This window comes from Littorina saxatilis, linkage group LG12 (genome assembly GCF_037325665.1).
Source record: "Littorina saxatilis isolate snail1 linkage group LG12, US_GU_Lsax_2.0, whole genome shotgun sequence".
NCBI classification, from domain to species: Eukaryota; Metazoa; Mollusca; class Gastropoda; order Littorinimorpha; family Littorinidae; genus Littorina; species Littorina saxatilis.
Genome location: NC_090256.1, coordinates 46976868 through 46990537, shown reverse-complemented (window position 1 = coordinate 46990537; position 13670 = coordinate 46976868).

Here is a 13670-nt window from a genome sequence, read left to right as displayed (position 1 = left end):
TCCGCGACTGCTTATTCCTCCTGGCAAGCCTGGCTTATCTCGCAGCTAACCTCCATATCGGAAGGTCACCGCCACCTGTGGACGCGCCTGGTTGGGGGTGGTCGCCCCTACTTTTCCAGGGCTCTGGATATGAAGCTGGTAGTCTTCTGTAAAGCCTCCACGGGACCATGCAGCTAATCTTGGAGGGTCGTCGGCCTAGGCCAAGTCTCTGTCTTCAAGGGATTGAGGTTCTTGCAGACACGTGGGCAGTTTGTCTTGTTCTGCTTCTCCACAGGGGCACATGGGGGAGGGGCACAGCACGCGATTTCTTGTGCAGGTGTGGTTGCAGTCTGTTGTGCCCTGTTCTCAGGCGGAAGATTGTTACGCACAGTCGCTTACATGACTAACTCTGTCCGAAAATAGTAGACGTTACAAATCAATTTATCTGAAGACACTTTTGTTATTGTACGTAGATTGCGTTTCTTAGCCTTGTCAGATATTCTTCTTCTTTATAATTAAAGATTAATGAAGGATAGGTTTCAGCTTTCCTCTATCCGACATTTTTATTAAATTGTTTGCACAAAAAGACGTTAGGTTACATGAAGTACGTACATGTGCAGCCGCTTATACGGCTTTGTCCAATCTCATCATGTTTACTAGACGTTACACATAAATATCTAGACGCTGGTAAATGATATTCTGAATCATAGCCATTGCAAATAATGTCCATAGATTCACACTTTTGTTGTTGTGGTTGGGAGTTTATGAGTTACTTGCTTCGAAAAGAATGACGACTTTCAATTTAGAATCGTAGAAAAGCAATAAATGTGTGTTATTGCAACCGGTTCGGTCTTGATTAGGGTCCACATTTTGTTTCCTACCTGTTTTCAAGCTTCTCGGACCATATATAGTTTAAAGAAAAAAAGCAGGGAGATTAACTAGGTACATGTAATGATTTTGCTAACATTTGGTATATGAATTCTCCACCACGGCGACATCTACTTTTATGGATGGAAAATTGATTGACACGTTTACATCCACACTGTCTACTACATTTACGTCTGCACTGTACGATACAACTTGATTTTTTAAGCTCTCCAACGGCAAAACTGGTGAACAACTTAAACCTTTGATACATAGCGTTTAGATACCCTTCTTTATGCACGGGCTACAATCAGTTATTAGTGCATACGAACTATGTCAACTTCTAAAAGCATGTGTGTGTGTGTGTGTGTGTGTGTGTGTGTGTGTGTGTGTGTGTGTGCTTGTGTGTGTGTGTGTGTGTGTGTCTGTGTCTGTGTCTGTGTGCTTGCGTTGCCTATGTGTGAAGAATTTTGCGAAGTAAACACTGATTAAAGCGACGGTTTGCAGCCAAGAGGACAAACGCAGACATATCGCACAGAAAATCACACACAGTGACACACACACACACTGAAGTACACACACGCACACACACAGGCGCAGGCGCAGGCTCAAACGCACTCACACACGCACGCTTGCCAGAAGATCTTTCATTTATTTTTCTGTAAAATGTTCACAGTTCTAAATGTGAAATTTTGTAACAATAAAAATCATTGCCGACGCACTCTGCCAGGAAATACACACAGTACATCTGCCATGGAAATTGAGGAATAGTCCTCGGTACCACGCTTTCCGAACAAAAGATACACCATTTTTCTCGACACCTCTTCGCAACAGTACTATGGCTCCACAACGATAGGGTAAGTTTAAATTTGCAAAATAAAATCGTTTTACAAAAAACAACAAAACAAGCAAAATGCGTTTAGGTTTGGTTTAATATATGTGCCGACAAAATATCTGTCTGTCTGTCTGTCTATCTGTCTATCTATTGAGAAGGTTTTTAGCAAGTTGAATGTAAAGAAAGCAGTTGGTCCTGATAACATCGGTGGACGAGTTTTGAGATCATGTGCCTGTCAGTTGTCCGTTGTTTTTAGCCGTTTGTTTAGTTGGTCTCTGAAAGATTGCACTGTGCCTAGACTCTGGAAAAACTCTACGATCAGCCCTGTCCCCAAGAACAACAAGCCCAAAACCCTGAATGACTATCGCCCTGTAGCTCTCACCTCTATTGTTATGAAGTGCTTTGAGCGCATTGTCCTCTTCAGACTGCTCATGCATCAGGTCAAGCCCCTACAGGATCCCTTCCAGTTTGCATACAAGCAGAACAGATGCACAGATGACGACTCTTACACAACGCATACAAACACTTAGAAAAACCTGGCTCTTTTGTACGCATTCTTTTCATAGACTTCTCTTCTGCCTTCAACACTATCCAACCCTGCCTCATGGCCCAGAAACTTCTCCGCTACAGCGTGACTCCAAGGCTTATCCTGTGGATTATCAACTTTCTCGTTAACAGAACCCAGTCAGTCCGCTTTCAGACAGCTCTCTCTTCCCTTAGGTCCACTGACCTCCATAGGCCTAGGCTCTCCACAGGGTACAGTTATCTCCCCTGTGTTGTTCACACTCTACACTAACGACTGCAGTGGCACTGACTCCACCCTTCTTATCAAATATTCAGATGATACAGCGCTAGAAGATCTCTCCAATAGTGACGCAACTTACTTTGCAGAAGTAGAACGTTTCAACGCCTGGTGTAAAGACAACTTTTTAGACCTAAATGTGACAAAGACCAAAGAACTTGTGATAGACTTTAGAAGAAACCCTGCCCCTGTCCCTGACCTGATGATTGATGGTGTGACTGTTGAGCGTGTGACTGAATATAAGTATCTTGGCACAGTTCTCGATGATAAGCTGTCCTTCAATGCAAACACCACCCTCATACACAAAAAATGTCAGTCACGCATCTACTGCCTTCAGAAACTTAGGAAGTTGAATGTGAACCCTTCTATCCTTCAAACTTTCTACCGCTCTTTCATCGAGTCTGTCATCACTTTTGGTTTTGTGTCCTGGTATGGAGGTCTGAGTGTGAAGAACAGGAATGTCTTAGTGCGAATGGTGAATGTCAGTAGCAAGGTGATTGGCAGGCAGCAAGCAAGTGTGGAGTCCCTGTATGAAAAGCGTGTGGTGAGAAAGAGTAGGCGGATAGCTTCAGATAGGTCCCATGTCCTTGCCCACCTCTATGAACTCCTTCCCTCTGGCCGTAGACTTCGCACGCACAAAGCTAGGACACTCAGGCTGCAAAACAGCTTCATCCCCAAATCCATCACCCTTGGCAACATGTAAACACATCCACATACCCGACTCAGCCCCTCTTCTGCCAGTGCAATCAGTAGTAATGTACATGTATGTATTGGTTTTATGTACGTCCGTATATTTTCTGTGATATATTGTATGCTATGATTTTTTTTTGCAATGATGTTTAGCCATAGTCCGTTATACGCGTAGGTGTGCGAGAATATGTAAGCGCAGTGCTTTAAAGATGCCCATGTGGGAATGTGTAAGTGGGCGTAGTCGAATGTCCATGTGGGAATGTGTAAGTGGAGCATATAAGAATGCCCATGTGTGAATGTGTAAGTGGAGCGTATAAGAATGTGTAAGTGGAGCGTGGTCGAATGTCCATGTGTGAATGGGTAAGTTAAGCGTATAATAATGTCCATGTGTGCAATGTGTAAGTGAGACATGGATGTGTTCATGACTGAATGCGTAAGCACAATGCAAGGAATGGCCAGAGAGGTATGTGGGAGGTGTGTTTATAACCTGCCCTGTTATATAGTGCTATATGTCTTATGTAAAAACAATGTCCTGTTTGTATTATTGTTATGTACCACGCCTGAATTTCTCTATGAGATAATAAAGTATTCTTATTCTTATTCTTATTCTTATCCATTTATCTGTCTGTTGGTCTGTCGGTCGGTCCGTCCGTCGGTCGGTCGGTCGGTCTGTCTGTCCTTGCGTCCGTCCGTCCGTCCGTCCGCCCCTCCGTCCGTCTGTCTGTCTGAACCAGCAATACATGTGAACCAGAGCACAGAGTAGAGCTTTTCAGTCTCCTCCTTCTCCTTCGTTCATGGGGTGACATTCCCACGGCTTTTATGTACTGGCACGGTTGGCCTAGTGGTAAGGCGTCCCGACTGACCCGTGATCGGGAGGTCGTGGGTTCGAACCCCGGCCGGGTCATACCTAAGACTTTAAAATTGGCAATCTAGTGGCTGGCCTGGCGTCTGGCATTATGGGGTTAGTGCTAGGACTGGTTGGTCCGGTGTCAGAATAATGTGACTGGGTGAGACATGAAGCCTGTGCTGCGACTTCTGTCTTGTGTGTTGCCCACGTTATATGTCAAAGCAGCACCGCCCTGATATGGCCCTTCGTGGTCGGCTGGGCGGCTTTTAAGCAAACAAACAAACTAACGGCTTTTATGTGTGTGCCCGGTTTTACCCCGCCATTTGGGCAAACATACGTCACTTTTGGGGGAAGCATGCTAGGCATTTTCGTGTTTCTATTACCCACTAAACTCTGACATAGATTACACTTTGTGCGCATTTGGTCTTGTGCTTGCGTGTGCGCACTAAGGGGGATAAGGCACTGGCAGGTCTGCACATAAGTTCACTACATTGGGGTGTGCACGTTAAAGATCCCACGATTGACAAACGGGTCTTTCCTGGCAAAATTGTATAGGCATAGATAAAAATGTCCACCAAAATACCCGTGTGACTTGGAATAATAGGCCGTGAAAAGTAGGATATGCGCCGAAATGGCTGCTGGCCGATGTGAATGTGTGATGTATTGTGTAAAACAAATACCATCTCACACGGCATATATAAATCCCTGCGCCTTGAATATGTGCGCGATATAAATTGCATAAAATAAAAAATAAAAACATAAATAAATCCCTGCGCTTAGAACTGTACCCACGGAATACGCGCGATATAAGTCTCATATTGATTGATTGATTGATAAGTTGACCTGGTAGATTGGAAAAATCTCCACTCTTAACTTACCAGGCGCGGCCGGGATTCGAACCCACCAACGGCGTCTTATACACTAGGCCTAACGCCCGCCTGTTTCGTATCAGTGATTCTTGCAAAACACGAGACAAGGGCGAACAATTTTGATCCAGGAATACTTGTGTAACTAGAAGAAAAACTAATTTCGTATCAGCAATGCTTGTGGAATACAACAAAACGGCACTCGTTTCGTATCAAGCAATACCTTTAAACTAGAAAACAAAGTAGAGATTTTTATATTGCCGATGCTTTTGAAACACGAGGAAAGTTCAAGCGTTCCTTTTCAAGCATCACCTGTGAAACAGAACACTTTTTTTTCTTTTTTTTTCTTTTAGTGGAAATCAGCTTTTCTTCTGAGATATTAGGGCTTACAAACGGTGTCTTATTGTACATTCATAATATAACATCAACTATTTTTCCTAATATATTAAAATGGTAAGATAAATAAATTAATCAATCAGTAGATTGAAACAGAACGCTCAGTAACAACTAAGGTTTTGGCCCGGAAATACCTCTTAAAAGGGCGATATATTCTGAGCTAGAAGACCTTTGAATTTAAAGCAAAAATATCGAATTTCATTCCGAATAAGATTTCCTCACCTTACCTCATCTTACCTTACCTTACCTTACCTTACCTTACCTTACCTTACCTTGCCTTACCTTGCCTAAACTTACCTTACCTTACCTTAAAACATACATGAAAGGGCAATATTACCTTTAGCGGCGGGCACGGGTAAACAGACGCCGTCAATACGGGTGGCGGTAGTGAGAGCCACCCCAAGTAAAGCCAAGAAGACTGGACGGAGTGAGATCCATGATTCCAGCTCCTGAAAAACTGAAATCCATAGAATCTTGAGGTGATGGAGACTGGCTGGTGTGTTAATTTTATGTGTACAGTGTTGTCAGGAAGTAATGTATAGATGCTTGAACAATGAACAACATTAAAAATAAAAGAACTTCATTTAGTTTTGAAAGCCTATACATGTGGGTCCTTGTATTGATGAGTACAGAATTCTTTTGTTTTTCAAATTTGTTCATCTCACCCACAGTCTCTTTGTTGTTTAGATTAATGAACAACTTTACAAAACACAAATAGTAACTTCGGCGACGATAACAACAGCAACAACAACAGCAACAACAGCAACAGCAGCAGCAGCAGCAGCAACAACAACAACATCAACAAAACAACATCAACAACAACAACAAGCAACAACAACAACAAAAATAGCGACAACCTTGAGAAATGTATTACATGCCAAACGGTTTCAAGTTTCCTTGCACTTGGTTTGAACAAGTTTATTCAGTAAATTTCATTGGAATATTGCCGCATACATCCTTGCACTTGACTTTTTTTTAAATTTTTTTTAAGATACACAGTTCATAGCTATAATCATTTTTATGGCATTCTTCTTATTATTGGCTCACGTAAGTGTAGCCTATGCGATGCTAAACTGTGTCTGTCTGTGCGTGTGTATGTGACAGAAACTTTAACATTTGACTAAACACAGAAATACTAATTTTACCTGGTTATTATCCAAGCAACAGCTTCAAAATATTGAAGCAATGATCAACATTGTGTCGGCATGTGTGTAGTTAAACTTAAAGCGTGTATCCAAAGAAAACGGGTGGTGGTGGGTTTTGAAGGGGTACAAGCAGTTGACTGGTTTGTGACGTGTGTGGTATGTAGACGTGTCAAGACCAGGTCAGGGGTCGCGCGAAGGATTGTGGTATACATAGATTCACTTCTCCAGTTCACCTCTGCATTCTCCGATTCGGGGAAGACGAGTTCACGTTGTTCGGTTTCTAAGCTCCAGAAAAGTAAATGAAGAAGATACCGAAGGGAGATTTCCTACAATTTGATCTACACAGCTTTTTTCCAACGTCCACGCGAGGAAGAGCTGTCGAAAGCGCAGTGTCGATCTGGCGGCAGTCGTATCCCGGTAAGTACAGAGACAGATCTAGTGTCTCCCACTCTGATAACGTGTCACCTACTGTTAATCCGTTTTGTTTTAATTTCTTTTTATTTCAGCAGACACAGATGTCAAACACAGTGCTAGGCAGTCACCTCTAGTGAAATGAGTTGATCTAAAGTGCCTGTAATGTTTGGATGTCTTTGTTCTTGGTTCGATTTATGTGAATTTCAAGACTTGCAGTAGACCTAGAGTCTCAAGTTTACTCTGCCCGTATAAAACTGTCCACCATTTACTTGAACATGCAGATAAAATTATAAGGAAACGGAATGAATCTGTTCTCAAAGTCAAAATGATCACGATTTTGCCTCAGATTCAAAACATGCACTGTCATGGTTTTGTCTGTATAATTTGGTAAGTCTTATACTGTACCTTGCAACAACTTCCTTGAACTTGAAAGACAGTTTTTGAATGCTAGATCTGTATCGCGTTTCATTCCAGACTCGATCCTCTCTTTGATTGTACTGTTTGCTTACAAACTTATTAATTTAATTAACTATTAAGCGTTAGTTTTAACTGTGTGTGTGTGTGTGTGTGTGTGTGTGTGTGTGTGTGCGTGTGTGTGTGAGTGAGTTTGTGTTACTGTTTGTTGATTTGTTACGGGAGCCTTGAAGGCTTCGCCTCTTGTTATTTTTTGTGTAAGCACCACACACACAAAAGTTGCTTCCTAACCTTTTCTTTTAATTTTAATTTCTTTTTCTCTCTGTTATTTGTGCCACCTCTCTTCTTTGGGGTGGAGTGGGGGTGAGGCCGGCGTTGGAAAAGTGTTAATAGTTCGTCGGGGAACATCCTATCATCACACCTCCTTGCAACCTGTGAATGACAACCCTATTTCTCAGAGATAACGATCTTCTTATATTGCTATTTCATATGTTACGTGGATTCCCATTGGTCAATTGGGCAAAACTGAGTTCAGTACAAAAGTGATATCGACGACATTTCCGTCGATATCAGTTTTGATATCGACGACCTCTTTATTGCTTCCCTACTTCAAAAACAAAAACACCTAAATTTAAAAACAAACAAATATATATGGAAATGTAATGATCCCAGAATTTTGTTGAGCAAGTGACTAAAGACTTTTTGAAAGAAAAGACATTTGGAAATACTGAAAAGTACAAAAAAAGAGTGAACAAAAAGAAATAATAATCAGAGGGAGGGATATGGAACAGCCAAAACTGAGACAAATACTTCTGTAATTTCTTTACAGTAAATACAACATGTCCAGAGAATTAGCAATATATCTAACATTGACTGACTGTGTGATGATATCTTCTGCTATTGGTCTGTTTCGACAGTGATATCAAAATCTCGACCTCCGGTCTCGATTTTGATATCACTGTCTCAACAGACCATAGCAGAAGATATCATCACACAGTCCGCCAATATTGGGTAATGTTTGATTTAGTGTTTAATCTTTCTGCCATCTGTGAAGAAACAATATCCAACGCTAAGTGGTCCTCCTTTATTGTCATATGCTTTTTTACATTTAGTCAAGTTTTGACTACATGTTTTAATATAGAGGGAGGAATCGAGACGAGGGTCGTGGTGTATGTGTGTGTGTGTGTGTGTGTAGAGCGATTCAGACTAAACCAAGGGCGGATCTGTGGGGGGGGGGGGGGTTACACGGGTTACGTAACCCCCACCCCCCACCCCCCCAAAAAAGAGGTAATTTATTGGCTCAGGATGCACCAGATAGCTCTATTTTGCTTCTTTGGATTGATCCGCCCTTGTAAACTACTGGGCCGATCTTTATGAAATTTGACATGAGAGTTCCTGGGTATGATATCCCCGGACGTTTTTTTTCATTTTTTCGATAAATACCTTTGATGACGTCATATCCGGCTTTTTGTAAAAGTTGAGACGGCACTATCACACCCTCATTTTTCAATTAAATTGATTGAAATTTTGGCAAAGCAATCTTCGACAAAGGCCGGGGTTTGGTATTGCATTTCAGCTTGGTGGCTTAAAAACTAATGAGTGAGTTTGGTCATTAAAAATCGGAAACTTCTAATTAAAATTATTTTTTTATTAAACGATCCAAAAACAATTTCATCTTATTTGTCGTTATTTTCTGATTCCAAAAACATATACATATGTTATATTTGGATTAAAAACAAGCTCTGAAAATTAAAAATATAAAAATTATGATCAAAATTAAATTTCCGAAATCGTTTTAAAAACTATTTCATCTTATTCCTTGTCGGTTCCTGATTCCAAAAACATATAGATATGATATGTTTCGATTAAAAACACGCTCAGAAAGTTAAAACGAAGAGAGGTACAGTAAAGCACAGCGCAATCGCTACCGCGCCAAACAGGCTCGTCACTTTCACTGCCTTTTGCACTAGCGGCGGACTACGTTCAGTTTCATTCTGTGAGTTCCACAGCTTGACTAAATGTAGTAATTTCGCCTTACGCGACTTGTCTTTTTTATTAAACTTGATTTTTAAACTTTAACAGCCTCTGGGTTTTTAACAATACTATTTTTGTACTTTTAAGTGCGAGAAACATTCGCTTACCTTGAGAGATGAGAACCTCCTCCTTCGTTCAGCGATACAGTAACGGTCGAAGTCGACTCGACGGTCGAAGTGATAACTTGGTTTGTTATCTGCACGCGGGACATGTCTACACTGACCGCTTGGTTATCACACCGTGCATACGTACAGTCAAACCTGCCCTGCTGGCCACCCTTCGATAACGACCACCTGCTCAATACGGCCACGCTTAAGAATCCCGGACGATGTTTAAAGCTTAAAAAAAATACAATTCGCCTTTCCGTAGCGACGACCTGCCTACTACGATCACCTTTGGACGATCCCTTGAGTGGTCGTTATTGTCAGGTTTGACTGCAAGAACTGTGGCCAGTTTGATCGGACAATTTGGGACAGTCATCGTGTATAACCATTATTACGTGTTTGAGTGACTGCTGTTCGTGTGTAATATCTATCAAACACGCTTCGTGATCAGATCAAAGGGATACTGCAAGATGTCGTGATCATTGTGCTAGTGGGGTTTGTTTAATTGTGTGGTGGCTTTGTGGCCGGTTGGTTAGTTAGTGGATGTATTGTCTGAGTGCGTGTGAGTGTGTGTGACGGGATGGGGTATGTGAGAAATATTTTGGTGTTGTGAGAGAGAGAGAGAGAGAGAGTGTGTGTGTGTGTGTGTGTGTGTGTGTGTGTGTGTGTGTGTGTGTGTGTGTGTGTGTGTGTGTGTGTGTGTGTTTTGTGTGTGTGCTGGGTGTGTGTGTATGTGTGTTTCCGTGCATGCGTATGATCCCCCCCCCACACACACACATTTGCTTGCTTGTTCGAACTGATAATGTTTGTATGTTAACATTTGTGCGGTATGTGCAGACATTTGAATTCGAAAAGCCTATTCTGGGCTTTCCTACTGTTATTTATGTTGTGAATGAAAAAATACACCTAAGATGACCTTGCTTATAGTATCGCTTTGACATTCCTCCTCACCCGCCTCCTGCTTCCATACCCTGGCACAGTCAGATAGACAGACGGACGGACAGATAAACAAACAGACATTAAGATATAGGATCCTTTTTGTTCATATCTGAAACACGGTTCTGGGGACATTCTCTGAATCAGGTGTAAGAAAATGGCATAGTATATCCCGAAACCATATATACTTTGTATTTTTTACAATCATTTCAAGCATGATTGTCAATCAAATGTTCAAACTCGTTCTTCTTTTTTGTGTGTGTATTTTTGTGTTTTTGTGCCTGAAGAAGACCCTTAAGTCGAAACGTCGCTGTTATTCGTTCCGTGTTCGTCATTTTAACGTGAGTACATTGCTTTTTGGTCTCCGGCTTTGTTGTTCCCTCTCACGTGCAGTTGCCATTGTTTAATACTTATTTGCAAAGTAAAAATACGTTTAGTCGTAGAAATTTATCTTCAGGAGCCTGTGTTTCATTCATCGGGCAAACGGACAATACACACTTTGCACCACTGAGACGCATGCGAAAACACACACACACACACACACACACACACACACAAACAAACACACACAAAGTCGCACACACACACACATACACACACACACACACACACACACACACACACACACACACACACAGATAGACAGACACACACACACACAGACACACCCCCCCCCACACACACACACACACACACACATGACACATACACACACTCACAACAACAACATTGACTTATATCATTGCAACGAAAACAAAATGAGCACTTCAAGCTTGTCACGTGTCATATTCGATTTTATTTCCCGAATTACCCTGCAGAAGTGTCTTAATAACAGTCATTAATTGTGCGCCTTGAGTCGCCTTGTGGTGAGATATGCGCGTTATAAATTCTCGTATTATTATTATTATTAATTACAACCACACAAGGCAAGTTATAAGGCAAAGGCTACAGGCAATCATACACACACAGACGTGCACACAAACTATCACACCCCAGTGTACATGTAAGGACAAGGATACTTCTTTTCTTCTTCTTAAGCGTTCCAGAATTGTCTGGTTACGTGTGAGCTCGTTTTGCCCATTTGGGTTCCCCACACTAGACTCTAAAGCATAGTCAGCTCACTCCGCTTTTGTTGAGTAGGCATGTTGGCCATGTTTATGTTTCCATAACCCACCGAACTCTGACATGGATCACAGGATCTTTTCCGTGCGCACTTGGTCTTGTGCTTGCGTGTACACAAGAAGGGGGTTAAGTCACTAGGAGGTCTGCACATAAGTTGACCTGGGAGATCGGAAAAATCTCCACTCTTAACCCACCATGCGGCAGCGACCGGGATTCGAACTCACGACCTCCCGATTCGGGAGGCCGATGTTTTACCACCACGCCACTGCGCCCGTCAAGGATACGATTTCATCATTATAGTCATGTGAAGGAACCCCTCATTGAAATTCGGGCCGCTTTCATCACTGGGGAAAGCGAGCTGCCATACAATACAGCGCTGCCCATTTCTTTCCTTCTTTTTCCTGCATGCGTGTAATCATGTCTGCCCTCCTCTGACAAAACACAGTAAGTCCAAAAATCACGTTTCGAGAAATACGCGGATTTCTGTTCTTAGCTCTATATTTAAAACAAAAGCATTCTCGCTGGACATTTTACTGCAATAAAGCGTCGGGATGATTTCTGAATTTATAGCTTTAGTCTATTTTAAAAATAGTGGTAAGATTAAAGAATTATGAGCCAATTAATGGACTTACTGTGTTCTGCCAAGTTTTTCTTTGAACTCGAGCTTGTTAAAAACAACAGCAGAACACAGTAAGGGAAGTTGCTGTGTTTTGGCGATGTTTTCTTGTTGCTTAATGCTTGTCACAAGTTAAGATATTGACCGATCACCGTGACAACAGTTCTTGCTGAGTTCTGCTTTATTAATTGTATGCGAGAAATTCATTTCTGACCGAGTAACCTTTAGCAACAATGTCTAAATAACTCTAATATTCATTATGCTTTTACAATTTTTATTTTGTTTTACCTGATGGCGTATGTGACTCTTAATAGGAAAACGCCCTTTTCCCTGCGACGCGTTCCTGTTTTTTTTTTATTTTTTTAAACATTTAGTCAAGTTATATAGAGACGGGGAATCGAGACAAGGGTTGTGGTGATGTGTGTGTGTGTGTGTGTGTGTATAGATCGGTTCCGAGAAAACTACTGAACCGATCTGCCTGAAACTTGAGAGTTCCTTAGTATAATTTCCCCAGACGTTTTTATTTGATTTTTTTTAAGTGTCTTTGATGACGTCATATCCGGCTTTTTGTGAAAGTTGAGGCGGCACTGTCACGCTCTCATTTTCCAACCGATTTTGATGACATTTTTGTCAAATAATCTTCGACGAAGCCCGGACTTTGGTATTGTATTTCAGCTTGGAGGCTTACAAATTAATACATGAGTTAGCTCATTAAGGTTGTCATTGACATCAAATGTTCGCAAACAGATTCAAAATTGATTGCATCGTATTTTTCATCAAATTCTGAATAAAAAAATATATACATATGTCATGTTTACTCTTAAAATGTGATCACAATTAACGAAATTAAGTTAATTAGTACCACGAATAAAATTTTAGAAATCGATCAAAATTTTGTTTCATCTGATCCTTAATCATTCGTGATTGCAAAAACATAAATATAGGATATGTTTTATCTAAAACATGCTCAGAAAATTAAAAAGAATACAGTAAAGCGCGCTTTCCTGCTCAACGCAATACGTTACTGCGCTATTCTGGCTTGTCGCTTTCCCTTCGTTTTGCACGTGAAAAGTGTGCGACTTCCTGTCTTGTCTTGGTGAAAAAATGCAGTGCGTTCAGTTTCATTCTGTGAGTGCGACAGCTTGACTAAATGTAGTACTTTCGCCTTACGCAACTTGTTTTCTTTTGATTCCTAATCATTTAGCAGATTTGCAGAGTGTTAACTGAGTACTCTTCCTTCGAACAGACTGTTGTTGCTTGTGTATCCCGATAGATGTTTCAGCGCGCACGCGTGCGTGTGTGTGCGTGTGTATATTCTGGCTTGTCGCTTTCACTTCGTTTTGCACGTGAAAAGTGCGCGACTTCCTTCTCACATGGATTGACGGTGTGTGTGTGTATGTATGTATGTGTGTGTGTGTGTGTGTGTGTGTGTGTGTGTGTGTGTGTGTGTGTGTGTGTGTGTGTGTGTGTGTGAGTGAGTGTGTGCGCGCGTGCGTGCGTTCGTGTATGTGTGTGTTGACCAGTGTTTTTGTATGTTCTCTGTTTAAATGTGTTTTTATGTGCTCTCCTACGACCCTTTAAAAATCATTTTAACGCACACACACAC